This window comes from Ambystoma mexicanum, unplaced genomic scaffold (genome assembly GCF_040938575.1).
Source record: "Ambystoma mexicanum isolate Mex_15411 unplaced genomic scaffold, UKY_AmexF1_1 Mex_scaf66, whole genome shotgun sequence".
In the NCBI taxonomy this organism is placed as follows: Eukaryota; Metazoa; Chordata; class Amphibia; order Caudata; family Ambystomatidae; genus Ambystoma; species Ambystoma mexicanum.
This window is the reverse complement of record NW_027182484.1, coordinates 365,221-381,690: the sequence shown is the minus strand read 5'-3', so window position 1 is coordinate 381,690 and position 16,470 is coordinate 365,221. Positions and strand designations below refer to the sequence as shown.

Here is a 16,470-nt window from a genome sequence, read left to right as displayed (position 1 = left end):
CTCTACCACTGACATAAATCCTTGAATGTTGAAAACTGCCCTTTTTTAAAAAGGTGATAGAGTGGGTGACTCTATGGAACTTGTAGAACTAATGACATCAGTGCAATTCTGGTCAGCTGTACAAATTAATACATTTCATTAAGGGCATATTATTGGTTTCCACCACAGTTTTATAACATTCATAAGAGCTTCCAATGGACTATTTCAAACTGATCATATCACCAGTAGAACTTGGGTGAATGTAAAACACAGCTTGTATCATATGAAGAAATCCTAAACAGCTTAATGGTGTTTACCCTATGTTTCAGGTGATGATCAGGAGTATTTCAAATGTAGAAATGTGATGCTCATTACATAAAATGCTAAGATTGTAAATGTTTACTTCAATTTATTTAATTAAAAACATATTTCTACAGGTAAAACAGTTGGACAAGGGGGCACCCAGATTTGAACTAGGAACTTTTTGATCTGTAGTCAAATGCTCTACCACTGAGCGATACCCCCAGTTCTGAAAAGTTCACCTTTATTAATTCAGTAATATGTACAAAGTGCAAGCAACATGCAATCACCATCAAAGCAATGCATTTTCAGCCACCAAACCCTCCTTATAAGTATATGGGGTGCGAAGGATGTCCTTTATCTGCCTTGGTAAAATACAGTAAGGTTTCCATTGCAAGAATTCATACATTTCGTATCACATGTAGATCTTGGAACATGGAAAAAAAATCTTTTGTCAAATGCACAAATTCTGAAAAATGTAACTGCTTCTCTACTGCAGTTTGTTGATTTTGTGCTAAGAGCATAGTTAAACCCAATTGTTCATTGTTTTGTATATGAAATGATTATATATCTTATTGTTTCTTACAGTGCATTGGGTTGAAAAACATTTAACAGGATCTATTGAAGAGGGTATATGGTTATGAAACAGGGACTTCTTGAACTACACTCCTACGCTCTACCACTGACATAAACCCTTGAATGTTGAAAACTGCCCTTTTTTAAAAAGGTGATAGAGTGGGTGACTCTATGGAACTTGTAGAACTAATGGCATCAGTGCACTTCTGGTCAGCTGTACAAATTAATACATTTCATTAAGGGCATATTATTGGTTTCCACCACAGTTTTATAACATTCATATGAGCTTCTAATGGACTATTTCAAACTGGTAATATCACCAGTAGAACTTGGGTGAATGTCAAACACAGCTTGTATCATATGAAGAAATCCTAAACAGTTTCATGGTGTTTACCCTATGTTTCAGGAGATGATCAGGAGTATTTCTAATGTAGAAATGTGTTGCTCATTACATAAAATGCTAAGATTGTAAATGTTTTCTTCAATTAAAAACATATTTCTACAGGTAAAACAGTTGGACAAGGGGGCACCCAGATTTGAACTAGGGACCTTTTGATCTGCAGTGAAATGCTTTACCCCTGAGCTATACCCCCATTTCTGAAATGTTCTCTTTTATTTATTCAGTAATATGTACAAAGTGGAAGCAACATGCAATCACCATCAAAGCAATGCATTTTCAGCCACCAAACCCTCCTTATAAGTATAAGGGGTACAAAAGATGTCCTTTATCTGCCTTGGTAAAATGCAGTGAGGTTTCCATTGCAAGAATTTATACATTTTGTATCACATGTAGATCTTGGAACATGGAAAAAAAAACGTTTGTCAAATGCACAAATTCTGCAAAACGTAACTGCTTCTCTACTGCATTTTGTTGATTTTGTGCTAAGAGCATAGTTAAACCCAATTGTTCATTGTTTTTTATATGAAATGATGATATATCCTATTGTTTCTTACAGTGCATTGGGTTGAAAAACATTTTAACAGGATCTATTGAAGAGGGTATATGGTTATGAACCAGGGACTTCTTGAAAAGCGCTCCTACGCTCTACCACTGACATAAACCCTTGAATGCTGAAAACTGCCCTTTTTTAAAAAGGTGATAGAGTGGGTGACTGTATGGAACTTGTAGAACTAATGACATCAGTGCACTTCTGGTCAGCTGTACAAATTAATACATTTCATTAAGGGCATATTATTGGTTTCCACCACAGTTTTATAACATTCATATGAGCTTCCAATGGACTATTTCAAACTGATCATATCACCAGTAGAACTTGGGTGAATGTAAAACACAGCTTGTATCATATGAAGAAATCCTAAACAGTTTCATGGTGTTTACCCTATGTTTCAGGAGATAATCAGGAGTATTTCTAATGTAGAAATGTGTTGCTCATTACATAAAATGCTAAGATTGTAAATGTTTTCTTCAATTTATTTAATTAGAAAAATATTTCTACAGGTAAAACAGTTGAACAAGGGGGCACCCAGTTTTGAACTAGGGAAATCTTGATCTGCAGTCAAATGCTCTACCACTGAGCTATACCCCAGTTCTGAAAAGTTTGCCTTTATTAATTCAGTAATATGTACAAAGTACAAGCAACATGCAATCACCATCAAAGCAATGCATTTTCAGCCACAAAACCCTCCTTATAAGTGTATGGGGTGCGAAGGATGTCCTTTATCTGCCTTGGTAAAATACAGTGAGGTTTCCATAGCAAGACTTCATACATTTCTTATCACATGTAGATCTTGGAACATGGAAAAAAAACTTTTGTCAAATGCACAAATTCTGAAAAACGTAACTGCTTCTCTACTGCAGTTTGTTGATTTTGTGCTAAGAGCATAGTTAAACCCAATTGTTCATTGTTTTTTATATGAAATGATTATATATCCTATTGTTTCTTACAGTGCATTGGGTTGAAAAACATTTTAACAGGATCTATTGAAGTGGGTATATGGTTATGAAACAGGGACTTCTTGAACTGCACTCCTACCCTCTACCACTGACATAAACCCTTGAATGCTGAAAACTGCTCTTTTTTAAAAAGGTGATAGAGTGGGTGACTGTATGGAACTTGTAGAACTAATGACATCAGTGCACTTCTGGTCAGCTGTACAAATTAATACATTTCATTAAGGGCATATTATTGGTTTCCACCACAGTTTTATAACATTCATATGTGCTTCCAATGGACTATTTCAAACTGATAATATCACCAGTAGAACTTGGGTGAATGTAATACACAGCTTGTATCATACGAAGAAATCTGAAACAGCTTAATGGTGTTTACCCTAAGTTTCCAGAGATGATCAGGAGTATTTCAAATGTAGAAATGTGTTGCTCATTACATAAAATGCTAAGATTGTAAATGTTTTCTTCAATTTATTTAATTAAAAAAATATTTCTACAGGTAAAACAGTTGGACAAGGGGGCACCCAGATTTGAACTAGGGACCTCTTGATCTGCAGTCAAATGCTCTACCACTGAGCTATACCCCCAGTTCTAAAATGTTCACCTTTATTCATTCAGTAATATGTACAAAGTGCAAGCAACATGCAATCACCATCAAAGCAATGCATTTTCAGCCACCAAACCCTCCTTATAAGTATATGGGGTGCGAAGGATGTCCTTTATCTGCCTTGGTAAAATACAGTGAGGTTTCCATTGCAAGAATTCATACATTTCGTATCACATGTAGATCTTGGAACATGGAAAAAAAACTTTTGTCAAATGCACAAATTCTGCAAAACGTAACTGCTTCTCTACTGCAGTTTGTTGATTTTGTGCTAAGAGCATAGTTAAACCCAATTATTCATTGTTTTTTATATGAAATGATGATATATCCTATTGTTTCTTACAGTGCATTGGGTTGAAAAACATTTTAACAGGATCTATTGAAGAGGGTATATGGTTATGAAACAGGGACTTCTTGAAGTGCACTCCTACCCTCTACCACTGACATAAACCCTTGAATGCTGAAAACTGCTCTTTTTTAAAAAGGTGATAGAGTGGGTGACCGTATGGAACTTGTAGAACTAATGACATCAGTGCACTTCTGGTCAGCTCTACAAACTAATACATTTCATTAAGGGCATATTATTGGTTTCCACCACAGTTTTATAACATTCAAATGATCTTCCAATGGACTTTTTCAAACTGATAATATCACAAGTAGAACTTGGGTGAATGTAAAACACAGCTTGTATCATATGAAGAAATCCTAAACAGTTTCATGGTGTTTACCCTATGTTTCAGGAGATGATCAGGAGTATTTCAAATGTAGAAATGTGTTGCTCATTACATAAAATGCTAAGATTGTAAATGTTTTCTTCAATTTATTTAATTAAGAAAATATTTCTACAGGTAAAACAGTTGGACAAGGGGGTACCCAGATTTGAACTAGGGACCTCTTGATCTGCAGTCAAATGCTCTACCCCTGAGCTATAACCCCAATTCCGAAATGTGCACCTTTATTTATTCAGTAATATGTACAAAGTGGAAGCAACATGCAATCACCATCAAAGCAATGCATTTGCAGCCACCAAACCCTCCTTATAGGTATATGGGGTGCGAAGGATGTTCTTTATCTGCCTTGGTAAAATACAGTGAGGTTTCCATTGCAAGAATTCATACATTTCGTATCACATGGAGATCTTGGAACATGGAAAAAAAACTTTTGTCAAATGCACAAATTCTGCAAAACGTAACTGTTTCTCTACTGCATTTTGTTGATTTTGTGCTAAGAGCATAGTTAAACCCAATTGTTCATTGTTTTGTATATGAAATGATGATATATCCTATTGTTTCTTCCAGTGCATTGGGTTGAAAAACATTTTAACAGGATCTATTGAAGAGGGTATATGGTTATGAAACAGGGACTTCTTGAACTACACTCCTACGCTCTACCACTGACATAAACCCTTGAATGTTGAAAACTGACCTTTTTTAAAAAGGTGATAGAGTGGGTGACTGTATGGAACTTGTAGAACTAATGACATCAGTGCACTTCTGGTCAGCTGTACAAATTAATACATTTCATTAAGGGCATATTATTGGTTTCCACCACCATTTTATAACATTCATAAGATTTTCCAATGGACTATTTCAAACTGATCATATCACCAGTAGAACTTGGGTGAATGTAAAACACAGCTTGTATCATATGAAGAAATCCTAAACAGCTTAATGGTGTTTACCCTATGTTTCAGGAGATGATCAGGAGTATTTCAAATGTAGAAATGTGTTGCTCATTACATAAAATGCTAAAATTGTAAATGTTTTCTTCAATTTATTTAATGAAACATTTCTACAGGTACAACAGTTGAACAAGGGGGCCCCCGGATTAAAACTAAGGACCTCTTGATCTGCAGTCAAATGCTCTACCACTGAGCTATACCCCCATTTCTGAAATGTTTACCTTTATTTATTCAGTAATATGTACAAAGTGGAAGCAACATGCAATCACCATCAAATCAATGCATTTTCAGCCACCAAACCCTCCTTATAAGTATAAGGGGTACAAAAGATGTCCTTTATCTGCCTTGGTAAAATACAGTGAGGTTTTCATTGCAAGAATTCATACATTTCGTATCACATGTAGATCTTGGAACATGGAAAAAAAACTTTGTCAAATGCACAAATTCTGCAAAAAGTAACTGTTTCTCTACTGCATTTTTTTGATTTTGTGCTAAGAGCATAGTTAAACCCAATTGTTCATTGTTTTGTATATGAAATGATAATATATCTTATTGTTTCTTACAGTGCATTGGGTTGAAAAATATTTAACAGGATCTATTGAAGAGGGTATATGGTTATGGAACAGGGACGTCTTGAACTACACTCCTACGCTCTACCACTGACATAAACCCTTGAATGTTGAATACTGCCTTTTTTTAAAAAGGTGATAGAGTGGGTGACTCTATGGAACTTGTAGAACTAATGACATCAGTGCACTTCTGGTCAGCTGTACAAATTAATAGATTTCATTAAGGGCATATTATTGGTTTCCACCACAGTTTTATAACATTCATAAGAGCTTCCAATGGACTATTTCAAACTGATCATATCACCAGTAGAACTTGGGTGAATGTAAAACACAGCTTGTATCATATGAAGAAATCCTAAACAGCTTAATGGTGTTTACCCTATGTTTCAGGTGATGATCAGGAGTATTTCAAATGTAGAAATGTGCTGCTCATTACATAAAATGCTAAGATTGTAAATGTTTACTTCAATTTATTTAATTAAAAACACATTTCTACAGGTAAAACAGTTGGACAAGGGGGCACCCAGATTTGAACTAGGGACATTTTGATCTGCAGTGAAATGCTCTACCTCTGAGCTATACCCCCATTTCTGAAATGTTCACCTTTATTTATTCAGTAATATGTACAAAGTGGAAGCAACATGCAATCACCATCAAAGCAAAGCATTTTCAGCCACCAAACCCTCCTTATAAGTATATGGGGTGCGAAGGATGTCCTTTATCTGCCTTGGTAAAATACAGTGAGGTTTCCATTGCAAGAATTCATACATTTCGTATCACATGTAGATCTTGGAACATGGAAAAAAATCTTTTGTCAAATGCACAAATTCTGCAAAATGTAACTGCTTCTCTACTGCAGTTTGTTGATTTTGTGCTAAGAGCATAGTTAAACCCAATTGTTCATTCTTTTGTATATGAAATGATGATATATCTTATTGTTTCTTACAGTGCATTGGGTTGAAAAACATTTTAACAGGATCTATTGAAGAGGGTATATGGTTATGAAACAGGGACTTCTTGAACTGCATTCCTACGCTCTACCACTGAGTTAAACCCTTGAATGCTGAAAACTGCCCTTTTTTAAAAAGGTGATAGAGTGGGTGACTGTATGGAACTTGTAGAACTAATGACATCAGAGCACTTCTGGTCAGCTGTATAAATTAATACATTTCATTAAGGGCATATTATTGGTTTCCACCACAGTTTTATAACATTCATAAGAGCTTCCAATGGACTATTTCAAACTGATCATATCACCAGTAGAACTTGGGTGAATGTAAAACACAGCTTGTATCATATGAAGAAATCCTAAACAGCTTAATGGTGTTTACCTTATGTTTCAGGTGATGATCAGGAGTATTTCAAATGTTGAAATGTGTTGCTCATTACATAAAATGCTAAGATTGTAAATGTTTACTTCAATTTATTTAATTAAAAACATATTTCTACAGGTAAAATAGTTAGACAATGGGGCACCCACATTTGAACTAGGGACCTTTTGATCGGCAATGAAATGCTCTACCCCTGAGCTATACCCCCATTTCTGAAATGTTCACCTTTATTTATTCAGTAATATGTACAAAGTGGAAGCAACATGCAATCACCATCAAAGCAATGCATTTTCAGCCACCAAACCCTCCTTATAAGTATATGGGGTGCAAAGGATATCCTTTATCTGCCTTGGTAAAATACAGTGAGGTTTCCATTGCAAGAATTCATACATTTCGTAGAACATGTAGATCTTGGAACATGGAAAAAAAATCTTTTGTCAAATGCACATATTCTGCAAAATGTAACTGCTTCTCTACTGCAGTTTGTTGATTTTGTGCTAAGAGCATAGTTAAACCCAATTGTTCATTCTTTTGTATATGAAATGATGATATATCTTATTGTTTCTTACAGTGCATTGGGTTGAAAAACATTTGAACAGGATCTATTGAAGAGGGTATATGGTTATGAAACAGGGACTTCTTGAACTACACTCCTACGCTCTACCACTGACATAAACCCTTGAATGTTGAAAACTGCCCTTTTTAAAAAAGGTGATAGAGTGGATGACTCTATGGAACTTGTAGGACGAATGACATCAGTGCACTTCTGGTCAGCTGTAAAAATTAATAAATTTCATTAAAGGCATGTTATTGGTTTCCACCACAGTTTTATAACATTCATATGAGCTTCCAATGGACTATTTCAAACTGATCATATCACCAGTAGAACTTGGGTGAATGTAAAACACAGCTTGTATCATATGAAGAAATCCTAAACAGCTTAATGGTGTTTACCCTATGTTTCACGTGATGATCAGGAGTATTTCAAATATAGAAATGTGTTGCTTATTACATAAAATGCTAAGATTGTAAATGTTTACTTCAATTTATTTAATTAAAAACATATTTCTACAGGTAAAACAGTTGGACAAGGGGGCACCCAGATTTGAACTAGGGACCTCTTGATCTGCAGTCAAATGCTCTACCCCTGAGCTATAACCCCAATTCTGAAATGTTCACCTGTATTTATTCAGTAATATGTACAAAGTGGAAGCAACATGCAATCACCGTCAAAGCAATGCATTTGCAGCCACCAAACCCTCCTTATAAGTATAAGGGGTACAAAAGATGTCCTTTATCTGCCTTGGTAAAATACAGTGAGGTTTCCAGTGCAAGAATTCATACATTTCTTGTCACATGTAGATCTTGGAACATGGAAAAAAAACTTTTTGTCAAATGCACAAAATCTGCAAAACGTAACTGGTTCTGTACTGAAGTTTGTTGATTTTGTGCTAAGAGCATAGTTAAACCCAATTGTTCATTGTTTTGTATAAGAAATGATGATATATTTTATTGTTTCTTACAGTGCATTGGGTTGAAAAACATTTTAACAGGATCTATTGAAGAGGGTATATGGTTATGAAACAGGGACTTCTTGAACTGCACTCCTACCCTCTACCACTGACATAAACCCTTGAATGCTGAAAACCGCCCTTTTTTAAAAAAGTGATAGAGTGGGTGACTGTATGGAACTTGTAGAACTAATGACATCAGTGCACTTCTGGTCAGCTGTACAAATTAATACATTTCATTAAGGGCATATTATTGGTTTCCTCCACAGTTTTATAGCATTCATATGCGCTTCCAATGGACTATTTCAAACTGATAATATCACCAGTAGAACTTGGGTGAATGAAATACACAGCTTGTATCATATGAAGAAATCCGAAACAGCTTAATGGTGTTTACCCTATGTTTCCGGAGATGATCAGGAGTATTTCAAATGGAGAAATGTGTTGCTCATTACATAAAATTCTAAGATTGTAAATGTTTTCTTCAATTTATTTAATTAAGCAAATATTTCTACAGATAAAACAGTTGGACAAGGGGGCACCCAGATTTGAATTAGGGACCTCTTCATCTGCAGTCAAATGCTCTACCACTGAGCTATACCTGCAGTTCTAAAATGTTCACCTTTATTAATTCAGTAATATGTACAAAGTGCAAGCAACATGCAATCACCATTAAAGCAATGCATTTTCAGCCACCAAACCCTCCATATAAGTATATGGGGTGCGAAGGATGTCCTTTATCTGCCTTGGTAAAATACAGTGAGGTTTCCATTGCAAGAATTCATACATTTCGTATCACATGTAGATCTTGGAACATGGAAAAAAAAACTTTTGTCAAATGCACAAATTCTGCAAAATGTAACTGCTTCTCTACTGCAGTTTGTTGATTTTGTGCTAAGATCATAGTTAAACCCAATTGTTCATTGTTTTATATATGAAATGATGATATATCCTATTGTTTCTTACAGTGCATTGGGTTAACAAACATTTTAACAGGATCTATTGAAGAGGGTATATGGTTATGAAACAGGGACTTCTTGAACTACACTCCTACGCTCTACCACTGACATACACCCTTTAATGTTGAAAACTGCCCTTTTTTAAAAAAAAGTGATAGAGTGCGTGACTGTATGGAACTTGTAGAACTAATGACATCAGTGCACTTCTGGTCAGCTGTACAAATTAATACATTTCATTAAGGGCATATTATTGGTTTCCACCACAGTTTTATAACATTCATATGAGCTTCCAGTGGACTATTTCAAACTGATAATATCACCAGTAGAACTTGGGTAAATGTAATACACAGCTTGTATCATATGAAGAAATCTGAAACAGCTTAATGGTGTTTACCCTATGTTTCAGGAGATGATCAGGAGTATTTCAAATGTAGAAATGTGTTGCTCATTACATAAAATGCTAAGATTGTAAATGTTTTCTTCAATTTATTTAAAACAATATTTCTACAGGTACAACAGTTGGACCAGGGGGCACCCAGATTTGAATTAGCGACCCCTTTATCTGCAGTCAAATGCTCTACCACTGAGCTATACCCCCAATTTGATAATGATCACCTTTATTTATTCAGTAATATGTACAAAGTGGAAGCAACATGCAATCACTATCAAAGCAATGCATTTTCAGCCACCAAACCCTCCTTATAAGTATAAGGGGTGCGAAGGATGTCCTTTATCTGCCTTGGTAAAATACAGTGAGGTCTCCATTTCAAGAATTCATACATTTCGTATCACATGTAGATCTTGGAACATGGAAAAAAAACGTTTGTCAAATGCACAAATTCTGCAAAACGTAACTGCTTCTCTACTGCAGTTTGTTGATTTTGTGCTAAGAGCATAGTTAAACCCAATTGTTCATTGTTTTTATATGAAATGATGATATATCCTATTGTTTCTTACAGTGCATTGGGTTGAAAAACATTTTAACAGGATCTATTGAAGAGGGTAGATGGTTATGAAACAGGGACTTCTTGAACTGCATTCCTACGCTCTACCACTGAGTTAAACCCTTGAATGCTGAAAACTGCCCTTTTTTAAAAAGGTGATAGAGTGGTTGACTGTATGGAACTTGTAGAACTAATGACATCAGTGCAATTCTGGTCAGCTGTACAAATTAATACATTTCATTAAGGGCATATTATTGGTAACCACCACAGTTTTATAACATTCATATGAGCTTCCAATGGACTATTTCAAACTGATCGTATCACCAGTAGAACTTGGGTGAATGTAAAACACAGCTTGTATCATATGAAGAAATCCTAAACAGCTTAATGGTGTTTACCCTATGTTTCAGGTGATGATCAGGTGTATTTCAAATGTAGAAATGTGTTGCTCATTACATAAAATGCTAAGATTGTAAATGTTTACTTCAATGTATTTAATTAAAAACATATTTCTACCGGTAAAACAGTTGGACAAGGGGGCACCAAGATTTGAACTAGGGACCTTTTGATCTGCAGTGAAATGCTCTACCCCGGAGCTATACCCCATTTCTGAAATGTTCACCTTTATTTATTCAGTAATACGTACAAAGTGGAAGCAACATGCAATCACCATCAAAGCAAAGCATCTTCAGCCACCAAACCCTCCTTAGAAGTATATGGGGTGCGAAGGATGTCCTTTATGTGCCTTGGTAAAATACAGTGAGGTTTCCATTGCAAGAATTCATACAGTTCGTATCACATGTAGATCTTGGAACATGGAAAAAAAATCTTTTGTCAAATGCACAAATTCTGCAAAATGCAACTGCTTCTCTACTGCAGTTTGTTGATTTTGTGCTAAGAGCATAGTTAAACCCAATTGTTCATTCTTTTGTATATGAAATGATGATATATCTTATTGTTTATTACAGTGCATTGGGTTGAAAAACATTTTAACAGGATCTATTGAAGAGGGTATATGGTTATTAAACGGGGACTTCTTGAACTGCATTCCTACGCTCTACCACTGAGTTAAACCCTTGAATGCTGAAAACTGCCCTTTTTTAAAAAGGTGATAGAGTGGGTGACTGTATGGAACTTGTAGAACTAATGACATCAGTGCACTTCTGGTCAACTGTACAAATTAATACATTTCATTAAGGGCATATTATTGGTTTCCACCACAGTTTTATAACATTCATATGAGCTTCCAATGGACTATTTCAAACTGATAATATCACCAGTAGAACTTGGGTGAATGTAAAACACAGCTTGTATCATACGAAGATATCCTAAACAGTTTCATGGTGTTTACCCCATGTTTCAGGAGATGATCAGGAGTATTTCAAATGTAGAAATGTGTTGCTCATTACATAAAATGCTAAGATTGTAAATGTTTACTTCAATTTATTTAATTAAAAACATATTTCTACAGGTAAAACAGTTGGACAAGGGGGCACCCAGATTTGAACTAGAGACCTTTTAATCTGCAGTGAAATGCTCTACCCCTGAGCTATACCCCCATTTCTGAAATGTTCACCTTTATTTATTCAGTAATATGTACAAAGTGGAAGCAACATGCAATCACCATCAAAGCAATGCATTTTCAGCCACCAAACCCTCCTTATAAGTATAAGGGGTACAAAAGATGTCCTTTATCTGCCTTCGTAAAATACAGTGAGGTTTCCAGTGCAAGAATTCATACATTTCGTGTCACATGTAGATCTTGGAACATGGAAAAAAAAAGCTTTTGTCAAATGCACAAATTCGGCAAAACGTAGCTGCTTCTGTACTGAAGTTTGTTGATTTTGTGCTAAGAGCATAGTTAAACCCAATTGTTCATTGTTTTGTATAAGAAATGATGATATATCTTATAGTTTCTTACAGTGCACTGGGTTGAAAAACATTTTAACAGGATCTATTGAAGAGGGTATATGGTTATGAAACAGGGACTTCTTGAACTGCACCCCTACCCTCTACCACTGACATAAACCCTTGAATGCTGAAAACTGCCCTTTTTTAAAAAAAAGTGATAGGGTGGGTGACTGTATGGAACTTGTAGAACTAATGACATCAGAGCACTTCTGGTCAGCTGTATAAATTAATACATTTCATTAAGGGCATATTATTGGTTTCCACCACAGTTTTATAACATTCATATGAGCTTCCAATGGACTATTTCAAACTGATAATATCACCAGTAGAACTTGGGTGAATGTAAAACACAGCTTATATCATATGAAGAAATCCTAAACAGTTTCATGGTGTTTACCCTATGTTTCCAGAGATGATCAGGAGTATTTCAAATGTAGAAATGTGTTGCTCATTACATACAATGCTGAGATTGTAAATGTTTTCTTCAATTTATTTAAAAACATATTTCTACAGGTAAAACAGTTGAACAAGGGGTCACCCAGATTTGAACTAGGGACCTCTAGATCTGGAGTAAAATGCTCTACCACTAAGCTATACCTCCAGTTCTGAAAAGTTCCCCTTTATTAATTCAGTAATATGTACAAAGTGCAAGCAACATGCAATCACCATCAAAGCAATGCATTTGCAGCCACCAAACCCTCCTTATAAGTATATGAGGTGCAAAAGATGTCCTTTATCTGCCTTGGTAAAATACAGTGAGGTTTCCATTGCAAGAATTCATACATTTCGTATCACTTGTAGATCTTGGAACATGGAAAAAAACTTTTGTCAAATGCACAAATTCTGCAAAACGTAACTGCTTCTCTACTGCAGTTTGTTGATTTTGGGCTAAGAGCATAGTTAAACCCAATGTTCATTGTTTTGTATATGAAATGATGATATATCCTATTGTTTCTTACAGTGCATTGGGTTGAAAAACATTTTAACAGGATCTATTGAAGAGGGTATATGGTATCAAACTGGGACTTCTTGAACTACACTCCTACGCTCTACCACTGACATAAACCTGTGAATGTTGAAAACTGCCCTTTTTAAAAAAGATGATAGAGTGGGTGACTCTATGGAACTTGTACAACTAATGACATCAGTGCACTTCTGGTCAGCTGTACAAATTAATACATTTCATTAAGGGCATATTATTGGTTTCCACCACAGTTTTATAACATTCATAAGAGCTTCCAATGGACTATTTCAAACTGATCACATCACCAGTAGAACTTGGGTGAATGTAAAACACAGCTTGTATCATATGAAGAAATCCTAAACAGCGTAATGGTGTTTACCCTATGTTCCAGGTGATGATCAGGAGTATTTAAAATGTAGAAATGTGTTGATCATTACATAAAATGCTAAGATTGTAAATGTTTACTTCAATTTATTTAATTAAAAACATATTTCTAGAGGTAAAACAGTTGGACAAGGGGGCACCCAGACATGAACTAGGAACCTTTTGATCTGCAGTGAAATGCTCTACCCATGAGCTGTACCCCCATTTCTGAAATGTTCACTTTTATTTATTCAGTAATATGTACAAAGTGGAAGCAACATGCAATCACCATCAAAGCAAAGCATTTTCAGCCACCAAACCCTCCTTATAGGTATATGGGGTGCGAAGGATGTTCTTTATCTGCCTTGGTAAAATACAGTGAGGTTTCCATTGCAAGAATTCATACATTTCGTATCACATGTAGATCTTGGAACATGGAAAAAAAATCTTTTGTCAAATGCACAAATTCTGCAAAATGTAACTGCTTCTCTACTGCAGTTTGTTGATTTTGTGCTAAGAGCATAGTTAAACCCAATTGTTCATTCTTTTGTATATGAAATGATGATATATCTTATTGTTTCTTACCATGCATTGGGTTGACAAACATTTTAACAGGATCTATTGAAGAGGGTATATGGTTATGAAACAGGGACTTCTTGAACTGCATTCCTACGCTCTACCACTGAGTTAAACCCTTAAATGCTGAAAACTGCCCTTGTTTAAAAAGGTGATAGAGTGGGTGACTGTATGGAACTTGTAGAACTAATGACATCAGTGCACTTCTGGTCAGCTGTACAAATTAATACAGTTCATTAAGGGCATGTTATTGGTTTCCACCACAGTTTTATAACATTCATATGAGCTTCCAATGGACTATTTCAAACTGATAATATCACCAGTAGAACTTGGGTGAATGTAAAACACAGCTTGTATCATATGAAGAAATCCTAAAAAGTTTCATGGTGTTTACCCTATGTTTCAGGAGGTGATCAGGAGTATTTGAAATGTAGAAATGTGTTGCTCATTACATAAAATGCTAAGATTGTAAATGTTTTCTTCAATTTATTTAATTAAAAATATTTCTACAGGTAAAACAGTTGGACAAGGGGGCACCCAGATTTGAACTAGGGACCTCTTGATCTGCAGTCAAATGCTCTACCACTGAGCTATACCCCCAGTTCTTAAATGTTCATCTTTATTAATTCAGTAATATGTACAAAGTGCAAGCAACATGCAATCACCATCAAAGCAATGCATTTTCAGCCACCAAACCCTCCTTATAAGTATATGGGGTGCGAAGGATGTCCTTTATCTGCCTTGGTAAAATACAGTAAGGTTTCCATTGCAAGAATTCATACATTTCGTATCACATGTAGATCTTGGAACATGGAAAAAAAATCTTTTGTCAAATGCACAAATTCTGAAAAATGTAACTGCTTCTCTACTGCAGTTTGTTGATTTTGTGCTAAGAGCATAGTTAAACCCAATTGTTCATTGTTTTGTATATGAAATGATTATATATCTTATTGTTTCTTACAGTGCATTGGGTTGAAAAACATTTAACAGGATCTATTGAAGAGGGTATATGGTTATGAAACAGGGACTTCTTGAACTACACTCCTACGCTCTACCACTGACATAAACCCTTGAATGTTGAAAACTGCCCTTTTTTAAAAAGGTGATAGAGTGGGTGACTCTATGGAACTTGTAGAACTAATGGCATCAGTGCACTTCTGGTCAGCTGTACAAATTAATACATTTCATTAAGGGCATATTATTGGTTTCCACCACAGTTTTATAACATTCATATGAGCTTCTAATGGACTATTTCAAACTGGTAATATCACCAGTAGAACTTGGGTGAATGTCAAACACAGCTTGTATCATATGAAGAAATCCTAAACAGTTTCATGGTGTTTACCCTATGTTTCAGGAGATGATCAGGAGTATTTCTAATGTAGAAATGTGTTGCTCATTACATAAAATGCTAAGATTGTAAATGTTTTCTTCAATTAAAAACATTTTTCTACAGGTAAAACAGTTGGACAAGGGGGCACCCAGATTTGAACTAGGGACCTTTAGATCTGCAGTGAAATGCTTTACCCCTGAGCTATACCCCCATTTCTGAAATGTTCTCTTTTATTTATTCAGTAATATGTACAAAGTGGAAGCAACATGCAATCACCATCAAAGCAATGCATTTTCAGCCACCAAACCCTCCTTATAAGTATAAGGGGTACAAAAGATGTCCTTTATCTGCCTTGGTAAAATGCAGTGAGGTTTCCATTGCAAGAATTTATACATTTTGTATCACATGTAGATCTTGGAACATGGAAAAAAAAACGTTTGTCAAATGCACAAATTCTGCAAAACGTAACTGCTTCTCTACTGCATTTTGTTGATTTTGTGCTAAGAGCATAGTTAAACCCAATTGTTCATTGTTTTTTATATGAAATGATGATATATCCTATTGTTTCTTACAGTGCATTGGGTTGAAAAACATTTTAACAGGATCTATTGAAGAGGGTATATGGTTATGAACCAGGGACTTCTTGAAAAGCGCTCCTACGCTCTACCACTGACATAAACCCTTGAATGCTGAAAACTGCCCTTTTTTAAAAAGGTGATAGAGTGGGTGACTGTATGGAACTTGTAGAACTAATGACATCAGTGCACTTCTGGTCAGCTGTACAAATTAATACATTTCATTAAGGGCATATTATTGGTTTCCACCACAGTTTTATAACATTCATATGAGCTTCCAATGGACTATTTCAAACTGATCATATCACCAGTAGAACTTGGGTGAATGTAAAACACAGCTTGTATCATATGAAGAAATCCTAAACAGTTTCATGGTGTTTAC

At 35.4% G+C, this 16,470-nt stretch overlaps 3 non-coding genes across 3 annotated transcripts; all 3 read right to left on the bottom strand.

Annotated features, from left to right (window-relative positions):
- Positions 1-432: 432 nt before the first annotated feature.
- TRNAC-ACA (transfer RNA cysteine (anticodon ACA)) lies at positions 433-504 on the bottom strand. The gene has a single exon. It is a non-coding gene; the product is annotated as a tRNA-Cys (tRNA).
- Positions 505-3,282: 2,778 nt separating this feature from the next.
- Positions 3,283-3,354, bottom strand: TRNAC-GCA (transfer RNA cysteine (anticodon GCA)). The gene has a single exon. It is a non-coding gene; the product is annotated as a tRNA-Cys (tRNA).
- An 11,354-nt stretch (positions 3,355-14,708) lies between these two features.
- Positions 14,709-14,780, bottom strand: TRNAC-GCA (transfer RNA cysteine (anticodon GCA)). Its single transcript has one exon. It is a non-coding gene; the product is annotated as a tRNA-Cys (tRNA).
- Between the last annotated feature and the right edge of the window lie 1,690 nt (positions 14,781-16,470).